Source organism: Papio anubis, chromosome 3 (genome assembly GCF_008728515.1).
Source record: "Papio anubis isolate 15944 chromosome 3, Panubis1.0, whole genome shotgun sequence".
Classification (NCBI taxonomy): Eukaryota; Metazoa; Chordata; class Mammalia; order Primates; family Cercopithecidae; genus Papio; species Papio anubis.
The window spans coordinates 153,462,942-153,480,069 of NC_044978.1; the positions used below are offsets into that span (position 1 = coordinate 153,462,942).

General features: G+C 34.4%; 1 pseudogene across 1 annotated transcript; it reads left to right on the forward strand.

The window, feature by feature from the left end:
* The first annotated feature begins 13,119 nt into the window (after nt 1-13,119).
* LOC110743248 lies at nt 13,120-15,731 on the forward strand (annotated as a pseudogene). The gene has a single exon (XR_002521999.2). The product of XR_002521999.2 is annotated as a microtubule-associated protein RP/EB family member 1 pseudogene (transcript).
* The last annotated feature ends 1,397 nt before the right edge of the window (nt 15,732-17,128 follow it).

Consider the following 17,128-nt stretch of genomic DNA (forward strand, 5'->3'; position numbering starts at 1 on the left):
TATTTAGTCAGGTACTTGACTAGACACAGTATCGTCCCCAATTGCATTTTCCAGTGTCTTTTACTACCAGTAGAAGCCATGTAACTATGTTCTGACTACTGTGAATCAGGCAGACTTGATTCAAGCTGAGGCTGCAAATGTACTTGGCAGGGTAGACTTGATACCTTTGTATTTGTCATCACTACAATCTGATCTGTCTTATTCACTGTTTCAAGGAGAATGGAATGGTGCACTGATCCCCTTTTTCTGTAAGAAACAACATCTATAGAAGAGCTGCTGATCTTCACCAGTGCACAAATGTGTGCTTGTGAACTAATAATTTGTTGGTTTAAGCCACTAAATTTCTAGATAGTTTGTTTCACAGAATTATTGCTGCAATAGCATGTTGTCACATAATCCTGACTCTTTAAGTCTTTTTTATTTTATGTTTTCTGCTAGTCACAGCTGAAACTATTTCTGACTGAAACACTGCATGCATGTGTATTATCTTTTTAAGAATTAAACTTATTTTACCTTTTCTTAATTCAGTGACAGAGGCATCTAAATTGCTATAATTGTCCACTGACTTGGCAAGCAAAAAGAGTGTAATGAAAGGGTCATCACTCCTTTTATTTATGAAGAACACATGATTAGCTTCCGCTAGCAGCATCTCATCTACTGTTTTAGATGATAATAATCATAGGGTACATCTTTAAAATATTTTAGCTTGCTAAATCCTATTTAATTTTATTCTTATAATTGTTTTCTTGAGGTAAATAGTATTGTTTACACTTTGCAATTTATGGAATAATTTAAACGAAAGCCATTATCGACTCAAGGAAAATGGTATTTGGAGATTTATAGGCTTGGGTTGAAATGCCTAGTACTGCCCAAATAACCTTAGAAGTATTAAAACATTCAGTCACTTGCCTTGTCAGAAAAATAGAAATAATAATTTCTATGCAGTTTTGTGGTGGGGTACAATAATTATCTGATAGACTTTAATATTAAACAAGTGTTATGAGCAAAGGAAGACACTTCTGAAACTATTAAGTAAATTTCCATGTAATCAAGTTCTTCCTTCACATTTCCCAAACATTAATGACATGCAAAGGCCACAACAAAGTTCACTTAAAGTCTCTGTTTACTTTCCTGAAGATTTTTCTTATACTTTGAAGGTCATGCTTCAAAATTGTTTGTCAATCTTCTTTAACATCCTTATTTTTCTTTTCCTTCATGACTTTTCCACTCAACCTTTTCCTTACTTCCATTTCCTTGTCACAAAGCACAAAAGATCCTCTAAAACTGGATGGAGGACTCTTGTGAAATATGTGAGGGAGGGGAAAAACTAAACAATTTCTTAAGAAAGGTAGGAGGGAAGAACGATTGTCAATATTTTAATAAATTTCATCCTATACATAGATGTCAACTTTCATGATATTTCTTCAAAAAATACCTTACCTGAATTTAATCATGAAGAAACATCTGGTAAGTCCAAACTGAAGGGAATTCTATGAAATAATTCATTCAAAAGTGTCAAGACCATAAAAGTCAAAGGAAGATTGAGGAATTATTTACAATTGAAAGAAATCAGAGAGACATGAAAGCTAAATGAATGTATAAATCTGAAATGGATTACTTTTCTTTTACGGATTTTTTTTTTTTTTGAGACGGAGTCTCACTCTATCGCCCAGGCTGGAGTGCGGTGGCACCATCTCAGCTCTCTGCAACCTCTGCCTCCTGGATTCAAGTAATTCTCCTGCCTCAGCCTCCCTTGACTATATAGAGTTGTGTGTTGCCTAACAGGAATGCTCTGTGAAATATGTCATTAGGTGATTTTTCACTTGTGTAAGTAAACAGTATACTTACACAAACCTAGATAGTATAGCCTACTATACAGTTAGGCTACATGATATAGACTACTGTTTCTAGGCTACAAGCCTGTACAGCATGTTACTGTACTGAAGACTGTAGGCAAATATAACACAATGACAAGTATGAATGTACTTAAACATATCTAAACATAGAAAACTACCTAAAAAAACACAGTATTATAATCTTACGGGACTACCATAGTATATACAGTATGTCCTTGAGTGAAAAACTGTTAGGCAGCACATGACTGTACATGAGTTCCAACATGCATAACACCTGGTATATAGTTAAAGCTCAACAGATGTTGATGTTATCATTATTTCATTTGATTACAACAATAATTCTTTAAGAAACAAAAAATAAATATAACCATTTAACAGATAATATTACTCAGTTAGAAAGGTTGGGTAAAATGGGTAGGATCTTATTAACAAAAAAAGATGAAAACTAATTATAAATGAAGGAAAAAAGAATGAGAAACATATATGTGTGTGTGTGTGTATATATATACATATATACACAGAGAGACATATATATACACATATACATATGTAAACACACATGTTTATGTTTTAATTTCAATGTTTAGTTACCCCATACGCTTCTTAATGAAAGACTTTTAGGAATTCCTAATATTCTTTATTTTTTTAATTGAAGAATTACTTATATAAAGCCATATACAGAAATCTTCAGTGTACAACTCAATGTACAGCCAAGATTAGGTGTACATAAAAACCACTATGAAAAGTTTTCAAAGACTGAAAACTCTACCTAGGTCAGGCACAGTGGCCCATCCCTGTAATCCCATTGATTTGGGAGGCCAGGACAGGAGAATCGCTTGGGGTTAGGAGCTTAAAACCTACCCAGGCAACATAGTGAGACTGCATTTCTACAAAAAAAAAATAAATAAATAAATACACAATTAAAAATTATGTAGGCACGGTGGCTGAAACATTATCCAGTCATGGTGGCATGTGATTGGAGTCCCAGATACTCAGGAGACTTAAGTGGGAGGGTCGCTTGAGCCCAAGACATCAAGGATGCAGTGAGCCGTGATTGTGCCACTATACTCCAGTTGGATGACAGAGCTAAAAACAAATTAGAGATTTTGTTTTGCTAAAATCTTTTTTGCTAAAAACTAAATATCTAAAAACAAAAGCAAAAAACTCTACGTAGATCAAAATGTAGAATACTTCCAGCATTACAGAGCGCATTCTCGTGATCCCTGCCAATTAATATTCCTCCCCAAGTGGAACCACTATTCAGACCTCCATCTATAATACATAGAACACTTTTGCCTATTTTAAAACAACACAGATAAAATGATCAGGTTCTACTTTTTTTGTGTCTGACTTCTTTTGCTCAACATTACATCCATGGAATAATTTATCCATTTTGTTGTACTAATCAGAAATTCTGTTTTTTCTTTTCATTTTATAAATAAATAAGTTGTTTAGTTTTTATCCATTTGATGGCAACTAAATTGTTCCTAATTTGAGACAATTATGAATATTTTTTGTACATGTTTCTGGCATATCTAGGCATTTATTTCTTTTGGGCTATACCAGGAGTGAACAGGAGTGAATTGCTGGGCCTTATCATACATCCATGATTAATTTTATTAATAATGCCAAATGTTTCTTAGAATAACTGTATCAATTTGTACTGCCAAAATACTGTAAGATTTGAAATTGCTCAGTGTCTTTGCCAAATATCAGTATTTTCAGTAGTTTAATTTACCCATTCTTGTCATTGCAGGGTATCATTTATTATTTATTAAATGAAGATTTTTAATTCATATTTCTCTGGTGACTAATGATGCTGATCATACTTCATACATTCAATATATTTAGGCATCTGGTGTATGGCACCTATTCAGAACTTAATTTTATTAAAACTTGATTGTCTGTCTTTTTCTTATTTTGTAGAAATTCTTGTTATACAATAGATACAAGTGCTTTGTAGGTTTTACCCATAGTTTTTGTTGTTGTTTCCCAAGTTGTGAAATGGACATTTTAATGGCATGTTTTGATGAACGAGAGATATTAATTTTAGTAAAGTCCAATTTCTCCATCTTTTCTTATATGGCTAATCTCTTTTTTAGGTTTAGCATTTTAAATTTAATGAACCAATTGTAGAAAACAAATAAAAAGAATAATTTGTATTTTGTCATATGTATATGTAAATTTAACACATATATGTATAATACATATGTATATAAACACATAAGTATGACATTCCTTTGAAGATACATATATATAATTTTAAGATGGCACACACACACTCTTTGAGATTACACGCTATATAGTACAAATCGTGTTGTGGAAAGTGCAAGCCAGAGCTTCAACATGATTTCAAGTAGTTTTTTTTCTCATGAAGCTAAAACATTGTCTTTTACATTGTGTTTACATTAATATTATATACTTTTAATATACAGATAATTTGCTAAGCTAAGGCGAAATTCCCTTTAGATTCAACCTAATTTATGTCAAATAAAAGACTGATAGGATTTACATTTTTATAATTCTACTCTTATTTTTTTTTGGTCAGCATAGAAGCATCCCATCCCTAAAATGGTGACTATAATCAATCTTGAAACATAGAACACAACTAGAAATAATGGCTTAATAAGGAAAGAAAGGGAAAGAAAAATATATTGATAAGATGTCACTACAAATCAGCATCAAATTAACGTCTTCACAATGTTATACTCTTTTTATGTTTTGTTTCAATGGAGTGAAATAAGATTAAATCACATATTAGACTCAGAAGGAAAACTAATCAGCTTAATTTGAACACTTGATTTCTTGTAAATTTCATTCACATTGGAAATATCGTTGTGTTTCTTAAAATAGAAAGGAATATTTTAGTTACGATAAATTAATTTTGCAAAGCATGGATAAACTAAATTTTAGTTTTGGTTAAAGTACAATTTAATTTTATCATTGTTTAATGAATGGAATTATAAAAACATTAATACTGAAATGTATATTTCAAACTGAATTTCATTTTAAGTTTAGTAAATAACTTGCTATATGGAGAAAAAGAGAGAAAAAAATAATGACAGTTGTGCCCAAAGTTATGAGGTGACAGGTATTTCCATACTTTGTAATTTTTTGAAAATTATTTATTTTTCTTTTAGTTTTTAGAGTGTCTATAAGTGTTAATTACACAAGTATCAAGAGAAATTAGAATTTCTAGTGTATTCTAAAATTTTTTAAAGTGCAAATGGAAAAAAATCTGTGTATTCTTATGCAAATAATGGACTTTTCAAATATTCTTCCAATGTATTGATATTTGTTGATATATTCTAGCTTTTAACTCTTGATTTCTGAATATAAAAGGTAGAGAAAGTTTTTCTTTATTATATTGTAAGTTCTGGGGTACATGTGCAGAAGGTGCAGGTTTGTTACATAGGTATACACGTGTCATGGCGGTTTTAAGAAAAATATTGACACTAAACAGTACATTACTGCTTAATTTAGGACTTCCATATTCTTACTATTTTCCTTGAGACTTACATTAATACATTATTGTTGAACAACTGTAGACTCATTGAAAGGTAACTATTAGTCTTATCATATGTAATTTTTTTGTCCCATGCTTCCTAGGCATGGAGAATATACATATACAGATATCATCAGAGATGTTGCTTCTTCAAAGTTGTAGTCTCTCGGCAAAGTATTCGAAGATTAGACTCGCATAGACAAAATTGTGTCCCCCCATAATTCATATTGAAGTCTAAAACTCCAGTCTGAAGATAGGGTCACTAAGGAGGTAATTAAGGTTAAAGTTCATGAGGGTAAGGCCCTAATCCTGTAGAAATGGTGCTCTTATAAGAAGAGAAAGAGACCAGAATGCACTCTTTTCGGGCACACATAAAAGACCGTGTGAGGACATAATGAGAAGGTAGCCATCTGTAAGCTAAGGAGAGAGGCTTGTTCAGAAACCAACCATGCTGACAACTTGATTTTAGACATGGAGCCTCCAGAATTATGCAAAAATAAAAATTCTATTGTTTAAGCCATGCCATCTTTTGTAATTGCAGCCCAAGCTGACTAACACAGGATTTATCCAGTTGACTTCAACATAATTATCATCAGAGCTTCCTATGGTTAAAACCAAAACTTTTAAATAGAGATATTTGAAGTATATATGTTTACATCATAATTACAATGGATGTGGGTGCAATATCTTTATTATTTAGTTCAATATGAAAGAACTTTTATTTTTATGCTGAACTAATCATAAATTATCTACAGTGAGACCTGTCATTGTAATGTGGATGTGCTTGATTATTAGTAGTATGCACGTCCACTTGTTCAGTAGATTACACTGAAAGTGTCTTCTTTGATGTGTTCATTTATCACATTCCTATCCATATTTAAATTTTATTTTCCAAGGCCAACCAAATGCTCATATATTCTGTGAAGACTTTTGCTTGTATCAATTTTGACTGACATTTTATTCTCTGTACTTTCACACACTTAAGCAATTATTTATCAATATTATTTAAGTGTGATTTAATATATCCTTCCCAATTAAATATGTTTTTAAAGAGTCTGTATAATACTATTTTGTTTTCTGGATAATAAATAAGGCATCATTCTGACATCAAATAGATATGAGTTCAAACTGCCACTCTCCTCACTATTATGTCTGTGCCCTTTAAAAGAGTCACTTTATGTCCTTGTCTTTAAAATAGGGGTGATACTGCCCATTCCATTCTTTTAATATAGACATTTCTATCTATCTATCTATCTATCTATCTATCTATCTATCTATCTATCTATCTATAAATCACTAACAAACCACTTACTGACACAAAATAACACTCCAAAATGTATTAGCTATTAATATACATAGATTATTTATGATTATTTTTCATACTAATTTACTAGTTACTTCACTCACTGAATAATATACTTGCTAAATAATATGATTAATTATTTAAGGCAGAATAATTATTTTAAAAATACTATTTCAAAAGTACTATTCACAAAATACAAATGAAATACTACTAAAAATAAAGTGAATATCATTACCTCTAGAAAACTTCTAGTTTTAAAAAAGAACTGCAATGCATATTTACATTATGAAAAACAAGGTACTGAATCTTAAATGTCACACACAAAATATTGGAGTTCAAAAGTGAGAGAGATAATTTCTGCTTGAGGAAAATATCAGCATATAGATTGTATTTGCATAAGGCCTGGTGGAATTATTATAATTTTAGCAGATTGAAATGAGCAATAGTGATTTTCAGGTAGAGAAAAATACTAATGGTAAAGGCATGGGGTTCTTGCAAAGCGGTATATTGTATGATTTGTCTTTGAGCATGTAGAAAAGACCAGTGAGGTCAAAAAGAGATGTTTCACAGAGTTTGAGGTCAACTTTGAATGCCAGGCTCAAGTTCTACTCTGATTTTGGCAGAGAGTCATGGAGAAAACTGATCACTGGCAGTAGCAATGTATGAGTACATAAGAATGGGTTGTGAGTGATGGAGGTGAGGGGCAAGTAGCACTTTAAGGAATTGTTCCCATACTCCAAGGTGATGGATAATTAAGACCTGGACTGGGAAAATGAGAGTAAGTAAATTAAACACATTTAGATTAAAGATGAACATTTTTCCAAGAATGCACATAAAAATGAAGATAGAATAAATTTTCTGAGAAACTCTCCCATTTTGTCCAAACTGTGCCGTTTTATCAGTGTTACGTTCCTTTATTAGTTACTTTTAGAAAGACTCATTTAGAAAGACTAATTTAGAAAGATTGTGAAAATCTTTAAGAAGAGGTCAAAATGAATTTGATTATTTGGTTGAAAAGTAAACATGACACATAGTAAGTGATATCATTTATTAAAGTCTAATAGAAAAGCTATTTACCAGACATTTTTGAGGAAAATATTGACAGATGAAATAAATATTAGCAGATCATGAAGATGTAAAAAAATAATGAGGATGCTGTTTGATGGATCTGGTGGTACTTAACATTTGCCATGACTTTATTGATAAAACTAAGTATCTTATGTTGTTAACATTTGGGGAAATTTGAATGCAAAAATGTATAGTTGCAAATGTGCTTATAAGAAAAAAATGATAAGAATTCACTCTCCTGCTAGTATATATTCTCTAAGAAAAATAATGAAATGAAAATTTTTAATAGTCTAAGGAAATTTTCTGCACTTTCAAAATACTAAATTATGTGTTAAGGAATAAATCTTGTTGATAGAAACAGCAATAAAAGCTATGCAAATAATTTTCTGATTCTGAAATATTTTCCTCAAAATTGTAATGCTGAATTTGGTTTTCATTTAAGACATGAACTACCATAGTGTAACAGCTTGCCAGCACAAAAGTTCATCATTTCAATCACCTGAAGAATAACCCCCATTCTCATGGGATCGATTGCAACCAGATAGAATTCAGCAATGGAGCAAAAATACTAGCCAAATTTAATAAGGCTGACAGTTTCTGACTTCTTGTCTGGTTCACCCAGGGATGACAATCTCTTTTATGTGACATAAACATGAAACCCAAGAATAAGTGTTTATATGAATGATGGTTTTTACTCTAAGTATTCCATTCCAAAGCAGAGATTTTCTGTATGAGTTTGTGGGATGAAACAAAAAAAAAAATTATTCATCTGTTCATAAATAAATGAGTAATTGATAAAAATGACAAGCAAGAAAATAACAATTCAGTTCTCTAAACAGTGATTTTTGTCCCGTTAGCATTTTAGGTTCTTAAAAATTCTGTTTCTTTAGCTCCATGAAGCAATGAAACCCGTCCACTGTAGACTAAATAATAAAACCCACAGGCCATGGAAACTGACTTTCAAAAAAAGAATGATCTATAGTCTCGACCTTTGATCTTTGCAGAATCTGAAAAGTTCACCCTGTACTGAGATGGAAAGAAGTTTTATTAGGAAATGGAAATAATCCAACTTATTAAAAAGAATATGAAAGTTTTATGCTTTGCAGATAATTCAAAGCTCCTGAAAACAAAGTCCCTTGAGTTACAGTCAGATAGGAGGAAACCATATCTTCCTTTGTTTTCTTCTCTTCTTCAACAATACTTCTCTTCAGTAGGAATTGACATATGTTTCCACTAAGACAATGACTGCACAGCTACTAAGAACCTGGAATGTGCATAAAAGCATCACTGAAGTGAATAGCGTTTGGCTAACATAAACTGAGTAATTGTCTATGTGTGTTTATAATCAAATTCACTAACTTTCCAGGTAGTTCCCTTAAACTGTACCTCATTAATTCTTTCGAGAATAAAAAAAGCCAACTTGCAAAATTGTAAATGACCTCAATCGAATCAGCTAAAAAAAACATTGAAATTGAACTATCTGAAGAATTGACCTTGAAAAGCCTCCATGTGCCATTGTAATCCTTTTAAATTAAATTATCACTTCAAATTATTTACTTGCTGTTTAATTCCCTTACATTTTCTTTCATTTCCAACCTTTTAGTTCACCTTTATCACAAATTTTTCTACATGCAGGGAAAAAATAAAAAGGATACTTTCATTATAATGATATACTGTTGATTCTATATCTAGAGTCATTGTGATTCAGGAAGTTTGTCTAAGGTTCAATGGATGTTTGCCAGAATTTTAGTCTGTGAGAGCTAAGTACTTCTTGTTATATGAACTGAGCAATATTACCTGCATGGAAATAAGTGTACTCCCTTTACCTACCCAGAGTTAAAAATCTGGAAGGAAAAGCAAAAGCTCTTATCATGCATGCCAATATCCTTTGTCTATATCTCTTGTCTCCAGCTGTGAATAGTGTGATATACGCATACCACACAGGGTAAATACTTGTTGAGTAAATGGAATAAATACATATACATGACTGAAATAATGAGAATGATTTTCATGAGCCACTCTCAAATAGTAGGGTCATTACTTTGTGGGAATGCCATGACAATATAAATAAAAGAACTCTCTTAACTTCATTCTTTTATTTCTTGGATTCTTTCCTGATTTTTGCCATAATAATATTTCACAGTCTCAAGTGTGCATAATGTATGTGTCTCTGTGTGTGTAAATATACAACTTGCCCTTCCAAATGAACTTGCAACAGCTCTTAAGAAATTAACAGAATGTTTTTGATTTGCCATGTAAACGAATTGCTAATATAGCTAGGGAAACAATAAGTTAAAATGACTACAATGCAACTAAAATATACTAGATAAATGCATACATATTTCCTGACAGGGTTTGTAATCCATACTAATTTTTGATATTTAAAATTAGAAATCAGTAGAGCTGCATATAGCTGTATAACACTGTGTCCAGTGTCATCAGAAGTAGATTTTTTAAGAGCAAGTTTCTTCTTTCATTTCTTCAGCAGCATGCCCCTTCTCATATTCAGTTATGCTACATTGCTTGAGGCTGTGCTTCTGTGAATCCTTAACATGTTTCTGCTGCCCTCTCTGCTTGTGATTACCCCCATTTCAGCTCACTTTACAGCAGCAGTTGGATATCCTGCCGTCTTCTGTTTTCTGCACATGTGCAGCTCAGTTGAGCTGTGCTATGATGAATATTGTTTCAATGTTGCCAGATCAGTTATATTACAGGACTGTCTTTCTGGTGGCTGTGCTTCTATCACTGCTGTACAGTAGTGCTCAGACGTAGGTTGATGAAACAAACTCTGAAGACGTATACCTTATCGATTATAAGAAACTTCCAGAATAAGCAAGCCCTGCTTAGGGTGCAGTGGCTGCTCCAGCACAGTCTTGGTTGAAGTCCAGAGTATCAGAATTCCTCTGGAAGTCACTCCTAAGCTGACCCCAACAGTGCTCCACAAATCTGATTAGTTTAAGATTCTTCTTTTAAGGTACTATGAACGTATTTTTCCTCTGTGTTTGCCATGGATACCAAGAGGACAGAAACTATGGCTTATCCACCCAGATTTGCCCTGAATATTTTCTGGCACAAAGTAGGAGTGCACAAATGCACTGATAGCATAAAGAGGAACTAGATGATAAATTGTGAAGTGAGATAAAACTTTGGCAATACGAAAGAGTTTTACAGCTGCCATTTCTGATACTTTTCTTCCTAGTCCTCAGTGGATCAATGCTTGCCATAGGTGAAGAGATTTTATTTTTTCCGGGAAAGGAAAAACACACATAAAAAAGAAAAGAAAGGAAAAAAAACCAGTTACTGAATATATTAATAGATTTTGTAAAGTTCAAAAAGTGGGAACATATATCTGATAAGTCAGGTGACCTTAGATTTTCAAGCACTAAGATTTTGAGAACGAAAAAGACTATTTTGATTTGTTTTAATCCAAAAGAATAAGAATATGGTGGATCAGAGCATAGTTTACACTTTAAAGAAACTGATGTGTGTGTGCATGTGTGTGTGTGTGTGTGTGTGTGTGTATTTTGTGTTGAGTGTGGGGGAGGGATATGTTGATTACAGAAGAGCAGATTTTCAACCAAAAGGAAATAATCTAGAATAATCTAGGCATTTCCCTAGAAAGAATACGTAGAAAAGGGAAGAACAAAAAGGATCACAACATCAGAAATGAAGGTTTCTACTTTCCCCTAGTACATAAATAAATAAGTTACAATAGAGAGAGAAAAAAATGTGTTCTGAAAGTATCTGAGATACCTCCCCCTCACCCCTGCGCAACAACTAATGATCCTGTGGGTATAATGGATTATTACATAATGTCACATGTCTCTAAAACAATCAAGGAAGTCTGAGGGTGAGCCAGTGGCACTAGAGTGTTCTTGTGTCAGATGAAGAGAAATAAAAACCTCAATGGCCTGATGGATCGTCTCTAAAACAACCGTTTGCATTCTGAAAACAAAGTCAATGTCATGAATGTTTGGGAAACTGTGAGAGAAACAGTGACAACACAGCAGTGGGTGCTGTGGAAATAAAGCCTGAAGAGTTGAGAACAGAGGGTTTCTCAAACCAAAATTCATTTTAAATGAAAAGAATATTAGAGTTCCCGCTTCCAATTTTGTCTATTGATTCTTCTCACTTCCTCCTATTTCACCACCATGTGTTTGGATCACAATGAGGAGAAAAAGAGCAGGTGAAAAGGGAGAAACTTGAATGGACTGAGAAAACCTAAACTGGAATTTTTAAATAAGTGAAAGTCACAACTGAGTGTATATAATGAGATTTAGTTAGAAAAATACTGTTTTTATTTTCCATGTGAGTAGGTGAAATTCATAGCACTAGAATAATTTCTAACTGTAGAGAATCAAAAAATATAGAGGAAAACAGATAAAATTCACTTTTTTTTTTTTTTTTTTTTTTTTTTTTTGAGACAGAGTCTCGCTCTGTCGCCCAGGCTGAAGTCCAGTGGCAGGATCTTGACTCACTGCAACCTCCGCCTCCCGAGTTCACGCCATTCTCCTGCCTCACCTTCCCAAGTAACTGGGACTACAGGCACCCCCCACCACGCCCAGCTAATTTTGTTTTTGTATTTTTAGTAGAGACAGGGTTTCACAGTGTTAGCCACGATGGTCTCGATCTCCTGACCTCATGATCAGCCCGCCTCGGCCTCTCAAAATGCTGGATTACACATGTGAGCCACTGCGCCCCGCCAAAACTCATTTTTTAAACTGCCTCAATAAAAACTGAATCCCTTTTCTAATCCTTTGAGCTCCAGGACAAAGTTCTTTATTATGGCCTTTCCTCTCCATCTCCCTTCTCCTCCCATGCTCATAACTTTTTGTTGTTGTTACTTACTGGAAATTTTCACTCATTTTTATATCCAGAACCTGGCTCCTCTCTCTTCTTTCTGACACCAATACTTAACCTTTATCTCTAACATTTTCACCATTTCTCTACTCTCAAAATAAAGGCTCTCCTATGAAATAAAATATTAAAGGAACGAAAATTTAATTTTAATACAACTGAAACTAGTTAGTAATTAGTTTACATTTTTATTCTGGAACAATTTCAAACTTTGTACAAGTTGCAAAAATAAAAATTCCCTTGTACAGTTTTAAAAATGACTAGCTTATTTCTTTTATGATCTTTCTCCCTCTCTCTCATATGTATATATCGTATGCATATGTGTGTATGTGTGTTCAGCATGTATATAGTATGCATTTCTTTAATGTATGAGACTAGGTTTCAGGAATTGTTACATTTTAACCTTTAAATGTTTGTTTAGCATTAGCTAAGAGTAAGAAGATTTTAAAAAATAGCTACAATAAAATTATAAAGGCCAGGCGCAGTGGCTCACGCCTGTAATCTCAGCACTTTGGGAGGCCAAAGTGGGCAGGTCATGAAGTCAGGAGTTCAAGATCAGGCTGGCCAACATGATAAAACCCCGTCTCTACTAAAAATACAAAAAGGGTGGGGTCTGGCCGTTTGAACAAGATGAAGGAACTGGAGCCGGGTAAGAGCAGTGGACGTGGTTCTCCCGAGAGCCGAAGATGGCAGTGAACATATACTCACGTCAGTGACCAGTGATAACCTAAGTCGACATAACCTACTGGCCTGGATCAATGAGTCTCTGCAGTTGAATCTGACAAAGATCAAATAGTGTGGTCAGGGACTGCCTAATGTGAGTTTATGGACATGCTGTTTCTTGGCTCCATTGACTTGAAGAAAGTGAAATTTCAAGCTAAGCTAGAACATGAGTGCATCCGGAACTTCAAAATACTGTAAGCGGGTTTTAAGAGGATGGGTGTTGACAAAATAATTCCTATGGACAAATCAGTAACAGGAAAGTTTCAGGACAATTTTGAATTCATGCAGTGGTTCAAGAAGTTTTTTGATGCAAACTATGATGGAAAAGCCTGTGACCCTGTGGCTGCCAGACAAGTTCAAGAAACTTCGGTGGCTCCCTGCCTCCTTGCTCCAGCTCTGAATAAACCAAAATTTTAGCAATGCAGCTCCGCAGAGGCCCATCTCAACACAGAGAACTGCTGCGGCTCCTAAGGCTGGCCCTGGCATGTTGTGAAAGAACCCTGGTGTGGGCAATGGGGATGACCAGGCAGCTGAGTTGATGAAGCAGGTCAACGTATTGAAACTCACTGTTGAAGACTTGGAGAAAGAGGAATTTCTACTTCAGAAAGCTATGGACCATTGAATTGATTTGTCAGGAGAATGAGGGGGAAAATAACCCTGTATTGCGGAGAACTATACACATTCCGTATGCCACAGATGAAGGCTTTGTGATACCTGATGAAGGGGGCCCACAGGAGGAGCAGGAAGAGTATTAACAGCCTGGACCAACAGAGCAACATCCGAATTCCTCACTCCAAATCATGTGCTTAACTGTAATATACTCCCTGTTATTATCCTTAGAGGACTCGCTGGTTTCTTTTCATAAGCAAAAGTACCTTTTCTTAAAGTCACTTCACAGACGTTTCACTGCTTTTCCAGTAAGTTTGAGTTAGGAGCGTTTACATTGTAGCAGAGCAGTATTAATATCTAGTTGGTTCACTTGGGAAACAGAGGCTGACTCTGGGGCTCACTGTGCGGATGCCGGTCACACTGAGTGCTGGAGACGGTGTGTAATATGCTGAGGTGGCGACCTCAGTGAAGAAATGGAAAGACTGAATTGAATTTTAAGCTAATGTGAAATCAGATAATGTTGTAATAAATAAATGCCTTAAGAGTATTTAAAATATGCTTCCGTATTTCAAAATATAAATTGTACCATGATGGGATTTTGTGTTTGACGTTATGTCTTGGAAGGAAGGACTAGACCTTGGAACCTTTGGAACTTGCTGTCACAAGTCTTAGAGGGCTGCTTGAATCCTCATAGCCTAGGCTTTGGTCTAAAAGGAACATTTTAAAAGTTGCCCTGTAAAGCCATTTGTTGTCATTGACCAATTGCATCCCTGCTAAAGAGCAAGGGCATTGTTGACTGGATAATAGAGGATGTGTTTCAGTCCTGAGATGTTCCAGGTGAAGAGCTTGGTTTTCATTGAGCATTTCTCTATTTTTCCGGTTATCCCCAAAATTTCTGTGTATTATCTTTTTGGGGAAGTGAGGTGTGTCCAGTTTTTTTAGTCTAACAACTACTTTTGGGGACTTGTCCTCGTCTCTGGGATTTGAATGGGGATTGCATCCTATTTTACTGTCTTTTAGGTTTATATTTACCATGTTCCTCTTCTCTGCTCCCCTTGCCCACTGGGGACTCCTCTCTGGCTCCTTGAAGTTTGCTGCTTAGAGTTGGAAGTGTAGCAGGCAGGTGACCATGCTGCAAGTTCTTTCTGGACCTCTGGCAAAGGGAGTGGTCAGTGAAGGCCATCCTCACCTTGGGACCTGCCAGGCCGGGGTGTTTTCAGTATCTGCTGTCCACAGCTCTCCACTGTAATCTGCATACTTTGCCAGTGCACTAATCTCTTTGGAGATAAGATTCATTAGTGTGTTACTAAATGTTAATTTTCTTTTGTACAAAACACAGTACCGTGCCTGAATTAATTATTAATATTGAAAGTATTTCATTGTTTAACGCTCCCCCATTTGTTTTGCCCACAGCCTTTTCCGTTCCTTTGTTTGGCAGGATTCTGCAAAATGTGTCTCACTCACTACTGAGATTATTCAGCCCCTGATGTATATGTATTGATTTGTTTCTGGTGGTAGCTTGTCCTGAAATGTGTGTAGAAAGCAAGTATGTTCTGATAAAATTGTTGTGTAGTGCATGCTCTGTGTGGAATTCAGAGGAAAACCCAGATTCAATGATTAACAATGCCAAAAAATGCAAGTAACTAGCCATGGTTCAGATGGCAGTGGTGTTATTTGTCTTTTGTGGCCTTTTAGAGTTTTGTTGCCCTAAAATTACATTTTTTTGGAAACCCATTTTCCACTTGGTCTTTCTTGACAGAGTTTTCTTCTACTTTAAAAAGTTTATAAATAAAATTCTATATTTCAAGAGTTAAAAAAAAAAAATTAGCTGGGCGTGGCGGTGCATGCCTGTAATCCTAGCTACTCGGGAGACTGAGGCGGAAGAATCGCTTGAACCCAGGAGGCACAGGTTGCAGTGAGTGGAGATCGCACCACTGCACCCCAGGCTGGGCGACAGAGACAGACTCCATTTCCAAAAAAAAAAAATACCTACAAAAAATTTAACAGTAATACAATACTTTATTCTAATCTTCAGTCCTAATTCCAGTTTATTCAATGATGCCAATAATGTTCTGTATAGCGATCATTTTTCAGGATTGGATCCAGGCCCAAATCCCATAATGAATAAAGTTTACATATCTCTCGAGTCTTCTTTAATCTCAGACAGCTTCTCAGCCTTTCTTTCCTGACACTGACATTTCTTGAAGAATACAAGCCAGTTATTTCATAGACTCTCTCTCAGTTTAGATTTGTCTGATATTTCCTTATAAGTAGATTCAGGTTACGCATTTTTGGTTGGCACAGTACTTAAGTGATGCTATGTCCTTCTCAAGGCATCAAAATGGAGGCCTAAAATGTCCAATTGCAGTTTATTGATGACATCAACTTTGATCAGTTGGTTAAAATATCATTATATCCACTTCAGAGTTACTATTTTTCTTTTGTAATTAATAACAAATTTGAAAAGATATACTTTGAGAATATGTAAGTATTCTGTTTCTCATCAAATGTCGTCCAGTTGATTAAACATGTATTGAGGTGGGCAGATCACCTGAGGTCAGGACTTTGATTCCAGCCTGACCAAAATGGTGACATCCCATCTCTACTAAAAATACAAAAAAAAAAAAAAAAAAAAAAAAGTATTGATGATTCTTACCAGAATTAATTTTTAGTATATTGGCTATAAAAAATTACTATATCTAACTATATTATTTCATCTATATTTATCAGCCGATATTTTACTGAAATGAAGAATTTTTCTTCTCCACTATTTATTCTTATTTATTTATATACTTATGCACATCTGTATACATGTATGCATATATTTATTTTCCACATATATTCATGGAGTCCTATTTTATTCAATGAGACTTCATATCTTTCTATATTGTGATGCCAAATTGCACCAATTTTGCTAGTTGAAACTCTGCCAACCTGAATTATCTTATATTTTGACATATAACCATAATTATTTTTAAACATCACTTTAATTTTCTGGTACAGCAAGTTGTTTCAATTTCATCTTCTATTTTCCCTGTCCCAGACCCGGAAACAGTCATTTTTCCAAGTATTCTTGGTTGCTTTTAGTGGTTAATGGTATTTAGCAACTGCATTAGTGATTAAATGCTGTCTAACAAGTTTCCCCAAAGCTTAATGACTTAAAACAATGCTAAGTATTTATTATCTCTTACAGTAGCTATGGGTCAG